Source organism: Erpetoichthys calabaricus, chromosome 12 (genome assembly GCF_900747795.2).
Source record: "Erpetoichthys calabaricus chromosome 12, fErpCal1.3, whole genome shotgun sequence".
Taxonomy (NCBI): Eukaryota; Metazoa; Chordata; class Cladistia; order Polypteriformes; family Polypteridae; genus Erpetoichthys; species Erpetoichthys calabaricus.
In genome coordinates this window covers 27,887,326-27,901,770 of record NC_041405.2, presented here as the reverse complement: position 1 = coordinate 27,901,770, position 14,445 = coordinate 27,887,326, and positions in this window count along the sequence as shown.

Here is a 14,445-nt window from a genome sequence, read left to right as displayed (position 1 = left end):
AGCCACATGATATGTGTAGATGTAAGCATCTCTTTTATTTTATAAATAACAAAGCATATTTCCCTTGGTATTATTTAGGCTTCGATTTAGTGAACACAAATGCCAGAGGTTGTGAGCTTAACAGATTATATTTATATTTTTCCTATCGGCAGAAGGTAGGGCAGTGGCTAGTGATGCTGGCTTATAGTTTCAGATACCTGGAATGAGCCCAAGTCACTGTCTGTGTAGAGTTTTTTGCCAGGTATTCCAGTTTTACTTTCCCATCCTAAAGATGTACAGGTCAGGTTGATTGAAGACTCTTCACTTAGGAGTATTGAAGTGTGGGCTGGTGTGCCATTGAGGAAAGGCTCTTGCATTGTCTCCAGAGCTGCTGAAGTATGCTCTAGTTATATGCTGACAGCACTTCTGGGAAATCAGTGGATTATTATGGAGCAAAGACTGTGGGCATGGTGGTTATACAATCCTGTATACAAACATGCTTATACTGCTCATACATGTGGTAACTCTAAAGAATAAAATCAAACCAATACAGCCTTCAAAGCCACTCATTTAATGAGGTACTTTAATACAAGCCTGCTTTAAACAACACTTTATGCACCTGCTTTGGGTGTATTGCTATGTGACCACCGCTTTGTCAGTTACTGCTTGCTCATACCATTGAATTTGAAAGCCCTGCACAGCCACTCAGATTGTATTTTATTTTTGCTGCTGGATGATATGTGACCAGCCCTACGCTTGCATAAATTGTGTCTGTTTCAAGTCCTCACATATCTGGCACACTTACTCTTTTCAGTGTCTTTACAATTTTTGGTATTGATATGCAGAATAATAGCGGTGTCCTCCATTGGAAATAGAAAATCTACCTCCATCTACTTGACATATCAGTTAGTTCTTCTTGAAACCAAGCACGTCTTTTGTCAGAAATTTAAAAACTCTGCCTGACGTTCTTTGTTAAACAAGCACAAACAGTCATATTGACAGATTAAGCACGTGGCTCAGAACTAAGCTCCTTGATAGTGCACTTGTACAGTTCTCAGTTTGTAAGCTTCACTTTATTAATATCCATCCATTATCCAACCCGCTATATCCTAACTACAGGGTCATGGGGGTCTGCTGGGGCCAATCCCAGCCAACACAGGGCGCAAGGCAGGAAACAAACCCCGGGCATGGTGCCAGCCTACCACAGCTTTATTAAAATAAAACATATAATTAGTCTCATATTGTCTATTTTGAATAGAACTGATATTGAAATTATTCCAAGTTTAAAATACAAGACATATGAGAATTTTTAAAAATAAATTTGGACACCAAAATTAGGCAAGAAATAAATGATTGGGAAATACAGAACATTTGGCAACCCTAGGTCTGGCCCTGCACAATAGTGTATTGGAATAAACTGGTGAATGAATGAACGTATTTTCCCTTCAGAATGTACATTTTTCAAGAAATTTGATATACAGTAGCAGTGAACTAGAGACATATCAAATATCATTAATACATTTAATACAACTCGAAATGCCAATGCCCACTTTAGCTGAACCTGTTTTCTATTGTAGAAGGCAGGCAAAGTAAATAAATGGAGAAAATTATAAAAAAAAAAATCAGATAAAATTCTGTAGCAATGTGTTTACTTCTACTTTGATTCTCACTGCCACATTGAACGTCACACTAGTAAGTCATTACTTTCTAGATTATAAATTAAAAAAAAAAAAACAGAAAATATAATGTTTTAAGTAACCATTCTAGTCTTTTTGCTGCACGTTCTAGCACAAGTTAGCACTGTTGACTTATTCTTCTAGAGTTCTGGATAAGACCCCTCCGCTCAGCCCCCCAGAAACATTATGTTCAAAGATATGATTGTTAAGTAAATGACCAAAACTCGCCCTGAGTTCCCCTGTTCCCACCTTGGACCAGCACTATCAGCTTACTTACTAGCTCTCACAACCCTTAAGTAGACAAGTTGGTTAGAAAATGGACAGATGAGTGGATATGGGAATGTAAACTTTTTAAAGTCGATCTCTTTGGTATAAGCAATAAATGTTGAAATGATTTAAGGTTTTGAGACAGGTTCTGGTAAGTATTAAAATTAACCTATACTGTACATCAAAAAAGGTTTAATGTCTCCTTAATGGAATATTCCACCTAATGTTATTTTTCATATGTTATTTACTCCAGTTTGTAGTTGAGGACGAGAAACATTTTTTATCTCATGTTTTTATGGCGAAAGGACATAACTAAATTTTTGATAGAATGGGACCCAATAGAAACCAGCCCATGATAATAACAAACAATATAAAACATCCATTAAAAAAATCTCACGTTACTTGTGTTGCCTAATCCACATGTCAGGTCATCTTGTCATATACTCAGAAAATGACAAACAAACATATTTTTTGGTACCATACTGCTAAATAAATCACTCTGGATAATGAAAGTAATCCACAAACAGTATGCCTCTCCACAGGGGGTTGCACTTTTATGTTAATTACAATGGGGTAAATAACAAATAACAAGATTATTTTTGGATTGAGTATTCCTTTAAAGAACATACAAAAAGTGTCTGCTAATGGGTTATTGTTTTTCAAATGAATTATTAATTAAGATTAACAAAAAAAATTAACTTAATGAGAAACGGTTCAAAATTGCTTTGAATTTTATAAGTATCTGTTAATGTTATTCTCAGTAAATGTAGGATGCTAACTTTTTGGACACTTTTCAACATTTGTAATGATAATTTCATTATTAATCTGATCTGTCTTGAATAAGAAGTTTTTGCATACCTTATTAATATTTAATTTGAACATTGTAATGCAATCCTTAAATTCAACAATATATACATTATATGTATTTACAGTATATAAAATCCATCGTCTGTCTGTCTGTATGTATGTCTGTCCGCTTTTCACGAGAGAACCACTTAACAGATTTAGATCGTGTTTTTTTCCGTAATTTGCTTCAACACTCCAGTTGATTTTGCGACCTCTCTCTTCATGCTAAGTATCATAGTTTGCTTGCGGTACCAATTTATTTGCACAAATCCGACAGAGTAGCTGTGGGCCGAGGGGAGCGGGGGTGGAGCCCTCCTGACTCACGCACCAGCCTCCGTTCGAGTCGGTCTACCACTTGTCACGTGTTGGAGCGTACCTTGCCTCTGCTTAGCTAGCGATACCTGTTTGTTCAACAGACTTAGTCATCTAGAGATTGTTAAGGAGTAACGTTGACATTTTTGAGATAGAGAGAGCTCAGAGCTACATGTGTTTTAGAGGGTAGCTGCTGATTGCCAGAGATATCACGGCTACATGCTTTTCTCCCCACGCGGAGGACACTCTACCGTCGGAGCTGAACACAATCAGATACAGTGCCAACGTTTGACACTGGAGTGTACCTACCTTCCATTTGGCCAGAATTACATTTTTTTTAAAATTTTTAATTGATTTTTAAAGCTTGTCCTGTTTCACTACTACATGGGTGGAGCTGCGGGAGACAGCTAATATAAAATAAATAAAAAGAAATAAAGTTTCACTCCTGCAATATCAAAAGGTAAATAAGGGCATGCAGTAAATGAGATATGTACATTTCACTTACTTTGTCATTCTTCTTCTCTTCCAGGCTTTTTTGTGACGATTAGCCCATGTATAAGCCAATAGTGTTAGACCACTGATGGGAAAAGCTGAAAAACGGTTTCATTTTGAGATCAGGAAATAGGAGAAACAAAATTTGTAAACTGAGGCTACGTCCCACTACTATATTTTTATTTAAAAATGGAGTTTTTAAACAAAAACAATTTCTGTCCACATTAATGTTTCACCTTGTTTACAAAAGCACACTAAAATGGCCAAAAACACATATGACATACCTGTTCGCCTACAGTGGAAAGGAGAAGACAAAGCGTCCTCCTTGAAGGAATGGTTATGTCACCGACCACAGGATTTATCGCAAAACTATACAATCTGGTAAATAATTTGCCTCTTGTGCATGTATGTAGCATTCAAACTGTACAAAACAAAATTTAAATGCATACAAGAAAGCAACACAATGGAAAGCAACTCCTCCATTTCCGTTATGCTGGAAAAACGTTTTCTTCCTGGAAGGGTGACCCATCAGGGAATTAGAAACAGGATTAAATCAGGGAAGGGCCATGTAATAAGCATGAACTAATCAGAGTGTTTTCAAAATTCAGAGTTTTCACTCATCAACGCTGCAATGCCAAGCCAATATTTTCAGAAATATGCAGCTCTAAAGTGCATTTTCAATAGTCTCCATTTCTGGGGTTCAAAAGCATAGGGGTGATGCAGAAAAAAGGTGGACAAAGGCAATTTTGCATTATGGGCATAGCCTTAGACAAAGAGGAATTCAAAATACCAGAAAAACCCTAGTGAAACTAATAATTTTGTTTTTCTGCTAGAGGTAAATTCATATCCACAAATAAAGGAAAAATGTCATACCCAAAAGGACATTCAGTTGTGCATCAAAACCCTAATGCCAACCAAAACGTGGAGTCCAAAATTCATACCAGTAAGTCTTTACCTCAGTCTTTATATTCAAATCACACACACTCCATTTTTTTAAAATCCACAATCTTGGACAATCTGGAATTTCATGATACTGACCTTTATACTGGAGGCAATGGGAGCTGTTGTTAACAACAAAAAGACAATTCCATGTCCTACAAATTTTGTACCAATGAAAGACAAAATGGTGGAGTGAGAACAAAAAAAATGTAAGAGTAAAATTATTAATACAGAGAGGCAGAGCTTGCATTGTGTTACTTTTGGATCTCATGAATATACTTTGACATTTTTCTGCCATAAGGCAGGAAGAGGACAAGGAGATAAAAAATACTCAAAACCAGAAACAAGTCGAAACTGTGAAGAAGAAACCTTATGAACCAAAGCCTAAATCCTAATGTGAATTTGAAGTCAGACTGAAGCTTAAAGTTCAGAAACCAGAACCTTCAGAAATTATTTTGCACTATGTTTGATTCTGGTTTTCTATCCAAATCAAAGTTATGAGTGAATCGCGGCACCAGTATTTAAGGGGTGTTCATGTCAGAAAGCCACCCTCTGAGTTTTTCCCAGGGGTGTGTTACCATCTCGAGCCAAGAGGGGGCACTGCTGCTGTATTGTCGTCTTGTTCCTGCACATTACAGAGAGAGAGCTCCACAGCCTACTTATAGTCTACATAGCCATTCAGATTAGATGATAGATAGATAGATAGATAGATAGATAGATAGATAGATAGATAGATAGATAGATAGATAGATAGATAGATAGATAGATAGATACTTTATTAATCCCAAGGGGAAATTCACATACTCCAGCAGCAGCATACTGATAAAGAAAATATTAAAGAGTGATAACAGTGCAGGTATACAGACAGACAATAACTTTGTATAATTTTAATGTTTACCCACCCGGGTGGAATTGAAGAGTTGCATAGTGTGGGGGAGGAACGATCTCCTCAGTCTGTCAGTGGAGCAGGATATTGACAGAAGTCTGTCGCTGAAGCTGCTCCTCTGTCTGGAGATGACACTGTTTAGTGGATGCAGTGGATTCTCCATGGTTGACAGGAGCCTGCTCAGCGCCCGTCGCTCTGCCATAGATGTCAAACTGTCCAGCTCCATACCTACGATAGAGCCTGCCTTCCTCACCAGTTTGTCCAGACGTGAGGCGTCCCTCATTTTTATGCTGCCTCCCCAGCACACCACCGCGTAGAAGAGGGCGCTCGCCACAACTGTCTGATAGAACATCTGCAGCATCTTATTGCAGATGTTGAAGGTCGCCAGCCTTCTAAGGAAGTATAGTCAGCTCTGTCCTTTCTTACACAGAGCATCAATATTGGCAGTCCAGTCCAATTTATCATCCAGCTGCACTCCCAGGTATTTATAGGTCTGCACCCTCTGCACACAGTCACCTCTGATGATCATGGGGTCCATGAGATTAAGCTAGCCTGAGTGTTATGGTGGTAGCAGTTTTGTTTCTTTTTGAATGCCATTGTTCATTGTTGTTGTTGTTGAATCTTCAAGTAAACGGGAAATCAAACATTTGTTGAAGGATCAACCTGTCATTCCCTCAGATGACCACAGGGGTCATGCTGATGATGTAAGGCATTGTGCTTTTCGAAACCATGTTCATTAGCATCCAGGAATAGTGTACCAGTAATAGGAATGATAACATGGCAGCTCCCATATATGGAACAAAATAACATTGTGGCACATTGAATTAAATAATCACTATGATCAGGCACATTGTACTGCAACAGTAACTACATAGACATATAACCAATGTAAAGAAACCCAAATACAATATATTTATATATAGACATTTTTTTAAGAGATGTGAACATCTCATAACAACCTTGAAACAAGCCCTTGATCTCCAAAACGTTCTGTGAGCCATACAGATGAGTTACGTGTCATAGAAGTTGAGTGTTGTTTGAGTGGTAAATATTTAAAACTAACTGTAGCTCATTTTGTTTATTTTAATTAAAAAATATGTCATGGAAGTACATATATAATGTTATCAGGAATATGTGAAAGAGGTTAAATGAGATGACCCTCTTAATGTTAACCATCTTTCCATTGCAGACTGATATCAGCCTACCGCGTGTGCTCAGTATCTCTTAACGAAAACAGAAAGCTCTTGTCAAATGGAAAGTCCAAGTCCTCCCCTGATCGTGCTGACACACTGGAGTGTTCTTGGAATCAACTGTGTTTCTTTGGGTATTACTTGTTCTAAGTGTTGACTTGCTTATTCTAATGATATAAATGTGAAGAGAGCTGCTTCCATTGTAACACAATCTAAAATATGACTGGGATGGTTTGGATATCCTGTTAATAATACTTGGCACTGCCATTTCCACTTGTTGGCAAATACAGTCAAGCGAAACATCACATGTAATGCATGGTCCAGCTGTATTATATATTGGAAGGTGAGTTTTTGGTTGGTTGGTTGTTAACTTCAAAAGAACATTTTTGAGTTTTCTTTTCAATTGTAAGGCCTGATCTTCTTTATTGGCACAGAGCCTAGTACCAGAACATGACATCATATGGAGAACTACTACTAAAGTATTGTAATAGTCCAATATCTATATTCTTTAAAGAGTATGCATATTGTATTGTATCTGTCAATGCTTGATTGCCACCAATTGATGCAGAAGTGCGTGCATATGAAATCTTTGATGTAACAGTGTTCTAGTCAATACTGTTCATTGCTGAACTCTAACATTTTCAACATATCAAACCAAAGGCATTGCCTTACAACTCCTGGGTTTGTTTCCCAAATTTTTCATTGCCTGTGTGGTATAAACTTTCACTTAATGGCCACATCAGTTTTTTTCTGGGTACTCCAATTTCCCTCATTCTTCTTCAAGGACGCACACACCACATTGGGTTTACAGTAAATGGACCCACCATGAATGTGTGCATGAGTGTGACCAGCAAATGTTACTGTCCTCTAAAGGTTTGTTTCCATCCCTACATATAACAAAGAAATTCCCTGAAACCCTCTTATAGGCAGACAAGGTTCATAAAATAAATGTATGCATGAAGGTTATCAGACTATTATCACTTTAGAAAGCAATAATTAATTAAAATCTTCATGGTTTAGTTGTTTTTATGAAGAAACGTAACTATAGTTAAATGCAAACCTAATGAAGTATTCTCAAAGCACACTTGATTGTTTAGGTTAACTTTAATTTTTAACATTGTGCTCCCCTATTTCATGGCTTTCAGCTATACACTGCTTTTTATTTGTTCAATAAACTGTGTTAAGTGTATTGTTTACTCTGGTTTTTCTTCATTTTCTTGAAATATTTGTAAAGGTAATTTCAATTAGAATCCTGTGATAAGAAGGAGCCCTTGTGATAACCCCCCACATCCAAAGAACAAAAAGGATTCTAACATGGCCTGGAAACACTTTCATAGTTAATGATCGCCCTACAGTTTCCAAGATATCAAGTTAGATCTTTCTTTAGTAGGTCCTGGTGTCCCTGTACCTTTACACCTTTTTTGTGCCTAAAGAGTTGAGTCTCCAAGAGCCCAACTACCTGCTCTGTTAGATGTAGAAATAGGACAGTATACACTGAGGAGACAAAACATTATGGTCACTCCTGTATGAGGTGAATGACTTTGATCATCTCATCACTATGGCAAAAGTCAAGACCTGGGATACGTTAGACTGTAAGCTGACAGTGGGTACTCCTATTCAAGGTTTTGAATGAGGCAGATAAAGAGCCTAAATGTGTAAAGACCCTAGACTCATAGATACAAGAGGTCAACAAAAGCTATGCTGTCTGGTGTGGACCAACAGAAGGGCTACTGTAGCACAAACATCAGAAATTGTCAATGTTGGTTAGGCGAATAATGTGTCACAACACAAAGTGCATCGAACCCTGCTGAGTATGGGACTTCATAGCCACTGGACAGCTTTAATGTTCATGCTAACCCCTTTACGGAGGGCATGCAACCTTTGTTTCAAGTCAATGTGGTATGAAGATCATTATACAGGTTATTGTTTCTTGCATGAGCCTAGGAGCGATAGATAGATAGATAGATAGATAGATAGATAGATAGATAGATAGATAGATAGATAGATAGATAGATAGATAGATAGATAGATAAGCAAAATACCGGTGCTTTGCAACAGAGAAATAGTGTGTTAAAGAAGTTATGAAAAAGAAAAGGAAACATTTTAAAAATAATGTAACATGATTTTCAATGTAATTGTCATAGGCTAATTTTAGTATTGAGAGTGAATCTGGTGATTGTAAAGAAGCAATCTTGTGTCAAGTCAATGCCGAAATTTTTTAGAGTCAGGCCCTGTGACTTATTTATTGTCATAGAGAAGCAAACCCTTACTGGAAGGTTGGAAGTAGTGGAGTAAAGAAGAAGGGAGCAGTGAGCACGACAAACAGCTGAGGAAAGTAAGGATGCGAGTGAGGACGCACATGAGTGCGGGATGTCATTAATGTATATAGGCAGGGAGTCAACCAGGAGGTAGGTGCGTGGACAGCGGAAAAAGGAAATAAATCCTCTTTTAACGGAAATAAGGAATGAAACCGCCAAAAGGAGAGGTCAGTTCCGAAAGTTCCTTACGACATAATGGTGAGAACCACCAAAAAGAAGATGTTATTTCCAAAAGTTCGTTATGGGGCACGGCCCGAAATTAAATATACTTAATGTTTGTAAGTACAGTGTAAAGGATGAGCATGGGAAATTTGGGCTTCGTATATTGGAAGTCGCAGAAATAGTGAGGAGGGGTTTCCCCTATCTATATATACAGTTTAGGGGGTACACCTGTCCCCCCCCCCCCCCCCCCCTTGGGTATTGCAATAGGACAAGAAACATACCTAACTTTTGTAAGTATACTGCAAGGAATGAGCATGTGAAATTTCAACTTCCCACCTATATGGAAAGTGGGAGAATTAGTGATGAGTCAGTGAGGGTTTTGCCTTTTATATAGATAGATGATTTTATTAATGTTGAAGCAAACTGCAAAAGGTTACAGCAACAGTCATATGACATGGAAAATAGCTAAGGAAAAAAGCTGAAAGTAAATATAAAGCATGTGATGTACGGTCCACAAAATTCTTTTTTCACAGTCAATTTTGCATTTTGCAAAACACAAAACTCACTAAAAAGAGCAGAACATCTAGATGCCCTCCCACACTGCCCAGATGTTCCACCAGTCCTTCAGTGCGGCTTCAAACACTTTCATCTGTCTGGCATACTGCACTTACAAGAAATCGTATTATTTTGAATTCAAATAGGTAATGAGTTGAATAATGGGGATTTTAAGTAATTAAGACCACCTGCCTTGTTCCCTGTGCACACTGGGATAGATTCCAGTTTCACTGCAAATCTACTCTGGATAAAGCAGGTTTAGAAAATGTTTTGCTGGATGGATGGATGATTATTATTGTAGGTTAATGACTTTCATTTGTATAAGTCACTCACTTTTTTTTGCCACAGCTAGACCAAACATTTGTCATATTGAACCATGTTTTACTTTATACAAAAAGCAATGATGTTTACAGGCTGCACATTTTGGTATGAATGTTTGAAATCTATCCATACAAGCAAGCATTGAACAGAGTAGGAGCAGAACAAACCTCTAACAGACCCCCGAATCAACTGTGAAAAACACAAAGGTTCTGCCTCCACTCTGTAAAGCACTCACAGTGCGAGTGTACAGGCTGGCAATGACATCCGACAACTTTGGGGGGATCCAGCGTTGATCACTTTATGAAAGTCAACAAAGGCTGCAAAGAAACAACAGCAATATTTGTGTTTGTGCTCGATGAGGACCCTTGTTGCCAGGATGCAGTCCATGGCAGACTTCTTAAGCATAAAACCAGACTGCTCTGGTCAATGGTAGATGAGCAAGTGATCACGGATCCTATTGAGGATGACCCTAACAAGGACCTTACCCAGCACCAAGAGCAGTGCTAAACCCCTGTAGTTGTTTCAATCCAGGCGATCACGCTTCGCTATTCAGATAAGGATGACAAGTCCTGTTTCCAGTCAGTTGGGATGCTGTGCTAAATATGTATTTGTACCATGGGTTTTGTTTTTTATTTAAATTTTTTTTTTAATCTTTTTACATTTTACATGCATTATATCTGAAAAGAATAAAGGGCTTATGACTCATGCATGGTAGCTCAAAAGACACGCGTGAATACTGCAGTGTTCAAATAAACTCAGCCCTTCACAAAAGCAGGACACTGTACAAGTGCCATGTGGGGTAATTAAAAAGGTGGAATTGGGCACAATTTTCACTGCCTATTTGCACCTGTAATTCAGCAAGATAAAATGATTGATTAATATATTTCATCAATCACAATTTATCTTTGTATTTAATACTTATTGAAAACAAATGCAGCTGGTGGGCAATAAATTGGGTATGGTTTTAAACACTGTCAAGTCAAAGTGCCACTTCTAGCTTACAGTAATGGATAGATTTAACATGTTGCATTACGGGTGAATTATGAATTAGCTAATGTGAATGGAAAACATTTGAAACAAAAGCGTTGTTTTCGCATTGACCTGTGTTAACATTAGACTAAACTGATGAGGTAACTACAAGGGAGATTTTTAACATTCTTGTCCTAAACTTCAGGAGGCTGACCGTACCCTCATTTGCAGCTTTAAATTTAGGGCCACCATCACTGACAACCTAAAGTGGGCACAATGTACTTGAACTATTGCCAAGAAAACTCAACATCTTACATCCTCGGATATCTGTGGAAAAGCCAGATTTCACCATTTGTACTCACCAGCTTACACAGGTGAACACACAGGATTCCGTCTTCACTTCCTTGATTACAGTGCTCTCCATAATGTTTGGAACAAAGACATATTTTTCTTGATTTCCCCCTCTGCTCCACAATTTAAAACTACAACTCAAACAATTCAGATGTGATTAAAGTGCACATTGTAGACTTTCATTTCATTTAAGGGGATCTGCATACATTTTTGGTCTCTTCAAGTAGAAATAACAATTTTTCTACATGCCCAGGGCACCACAAACCAGCTGGTATCATGGGCGTTTGCAATTCCTCAGGTGGGTTTCATTGCTTCATAAGGTACCTCGGCTTGCTTCTACCCTTTGGAGTCTCTAGTTGCTATTGTTCAACATGAGGAAAAACAAGAATAAAACCATTGGAGACATTGATAGAACATTAGGATGACCAAAATCAACTGTCTGGAATATCATGAAGAAGAAAGACCGCACTGGTGGGCTCAATAATCACAAAGGGATTGGTAGGCCAAGGAAGACCTTCACTGCTGACCTCACGATAGCAAAGAAAAAGCCCCAAATGCCTGTGCAACAGATCACAGTCTTTAGGATGCAGATGTGCGTGTCTGAGACAAGTATCTACAGAAAACTTCATGAGTAGAAATACAGAGGCCACACTGCAAGATGCAAACCACTGGGTTGCCACCAAAACAGGATGGTCAGCTGACAGTTTGCAAAAAAGAACTTAAAAGAGCCTACAGAAGTCTGGAAACAGGTCTTGTGGACAGACAAGACAAAGATTAACCTTCATGAGATTGATAGCAAGAGGAAAGTGTGGAGACCAAAAGGAACTGCCCAAGATCAAAAGCAGACCACCTCATCTGTTAATCATGTATGATCGTGTATGGCTGTCACAAGCACTGGCACACTTCTCTTTATGGATGAAGGAATTGTTGAAGGCAGTCGCACAATAAATTCTGAGGTGTGTAGAAGCATCTGATCTGCTTGAGTTCCAGTAAATGCCTCCAAACTCAATGGATGGCACTTCGTCCTGCAACAAGATGATGACCTCAAACAGACTGCCAAGGCAACAAAGGAATTTTTCAAAGGTAAAAATTGGAAAATTGTTGGACAGCCAAGTTAGTCACCCAATCTGGGGAGACCCAATGAGGACCACTCTCCGACTGAATGCATTTGCATTGCGCCATGACAGCGCTTGCAGTTTCACACGGGGACCACCTCCCATCTGTTGCACAAAATGCAAAGTTTCTCTTGTTTCTAGTAGTAAAAAGACATTGTTTCAAGGACTTGTTGCTTTAGATTGAGGTGTACATATATACTGTAAAGCAGAAATAATAAAAAGGTCAGAAAGAGGTGAAACTCCATCATTCATTGGCAGAGCACTTGGTTACAGTCGGTCAACAATAGCATTTGTTAAAATAATGTACCTGTTCCGACTTACATACAAATTCAACTTAAGTACAAACCTACAGTCCCTATCTCATATGTAACCCGGGGACTGCCTGTGTATATATATTATACATATATATATATATATATATATATATATATATAGAAATCAAATTGTCCGGAATCGGAGAAAACGAATCACATATCTTAAAATTGGCTTTTATTCCCGAGCTTTCAACACCTACCAGGTGTCATCATCAGATGAAAATGATTAGACATACAGGAATCAAACACAACATATAGCAAATGAGGAAGGGGGTGTAGGTGGGTGGATTAGAAAGGTGGGTTTCATAGGGTGTTTTTGTCTTATGTCTTTTTTATTACTAAGATGTTCTTTTTTTTTTTAAACCTGCATAAGCTGGGCTAAAGTCCAAGGGTCTGTTAATGTCATTTTCATTTAATAGCCACAATTCAGCCAGCTCTCTGGCACTTTTAGTATTTGCCCTGAACCTTACTTGCACCATGTCCCAGTTAAATGCGTGTCTGGTTGAATTAGTACGTGTACATATCAGAGACCATGGAACCCTACTTCTAACAGGACTGCCATACTCTTGTATATATGTTGCGAGTGTTTTAGATGTTTGTCAGGCATATACAGCTGGGCATAAATCACATGGTATGCTGTAAACCCCATTCTGTGTCTCTGGTGCTGATTTCTTGCTTTCAGCATTAAAAATGACTGTCCACCGAGCGTTCCCCAGTTTATGTGCTGCTTTAATGCCTGATCTGGAGAAGATGTGTACTGTGGTTTGAGACACGCCACGGCGATAAGGAAGATGACCTTATCTGGTAGTCATAAATTGGACTTGATCTGCACATCTGGCTTACAGTATCTGTTGGCAACACTTATTACTGTGATTTGGGACTCTGACCATAAAGCAGTACATTTCACTGTCTCATTTCCTCTCCCTCTTCTTACCTGTAAACGTCAAATTTCTTTCAGGATCCTTAAACATATCTGTCCTTCTATCCTTGCAGGATCCATTTCTGATCTTTTTCTGTCTTCCCCTATTCCATCCATGCTGTATAGTCTTGTTGACTAATATAACTTGGCCCTTCTTTCAGCACTAGATAAAACAGCTCCTTTAAAACATCAGGAGGATCCCTTTAAGCGTTTGACTCCATGGTATAACTCAGAATTACAGTCTATGAAAGCAGAGAGAATGTCATGCAATACTGGCCTCACTGTGCACATCCATGCTTTCTCAGGCTGTCACAGGACTTACTGGGAAGCCCTAACTTCAGCCCAGAACACACATTATGGCATAATAATAGAAACTGGCCATAATAACTTGAGCGTTTTGTTCTCTGTAGTTAATAAAATACTTCAACATGTGTCTGGCCCAATTACCTCCTCTACTGAAGTCTGAAAAAATTCCTCCACTTTTTCTGTAATAAAAATCCATCCATCCATTTTCCAACCCGCTGAATCCGAACACAGGGTCACGGGGGTCTGCTGGAGCCAATCCCAGCCAACACAGGGCACAAGGCAGGAAACAATCCTGGGCAGGGTGCCAACCCACCGCAGGACACACACAAACACACCAAGCACACACTAGGGCCAATTTAGAATCGCCAATCCACCTAACCTGCATGTCTTTGGATTGTGGGAGGAAACCGGAGCGCCCGGAGGAAACCCACGCAGACACGGGGAGAACATGCAAACTCCACGCAGGGAGGACCTGGGAATCGAACCCAGGTCCCCAGGTCTCCCAACTGCGAGGCAGCAGCGCTACGT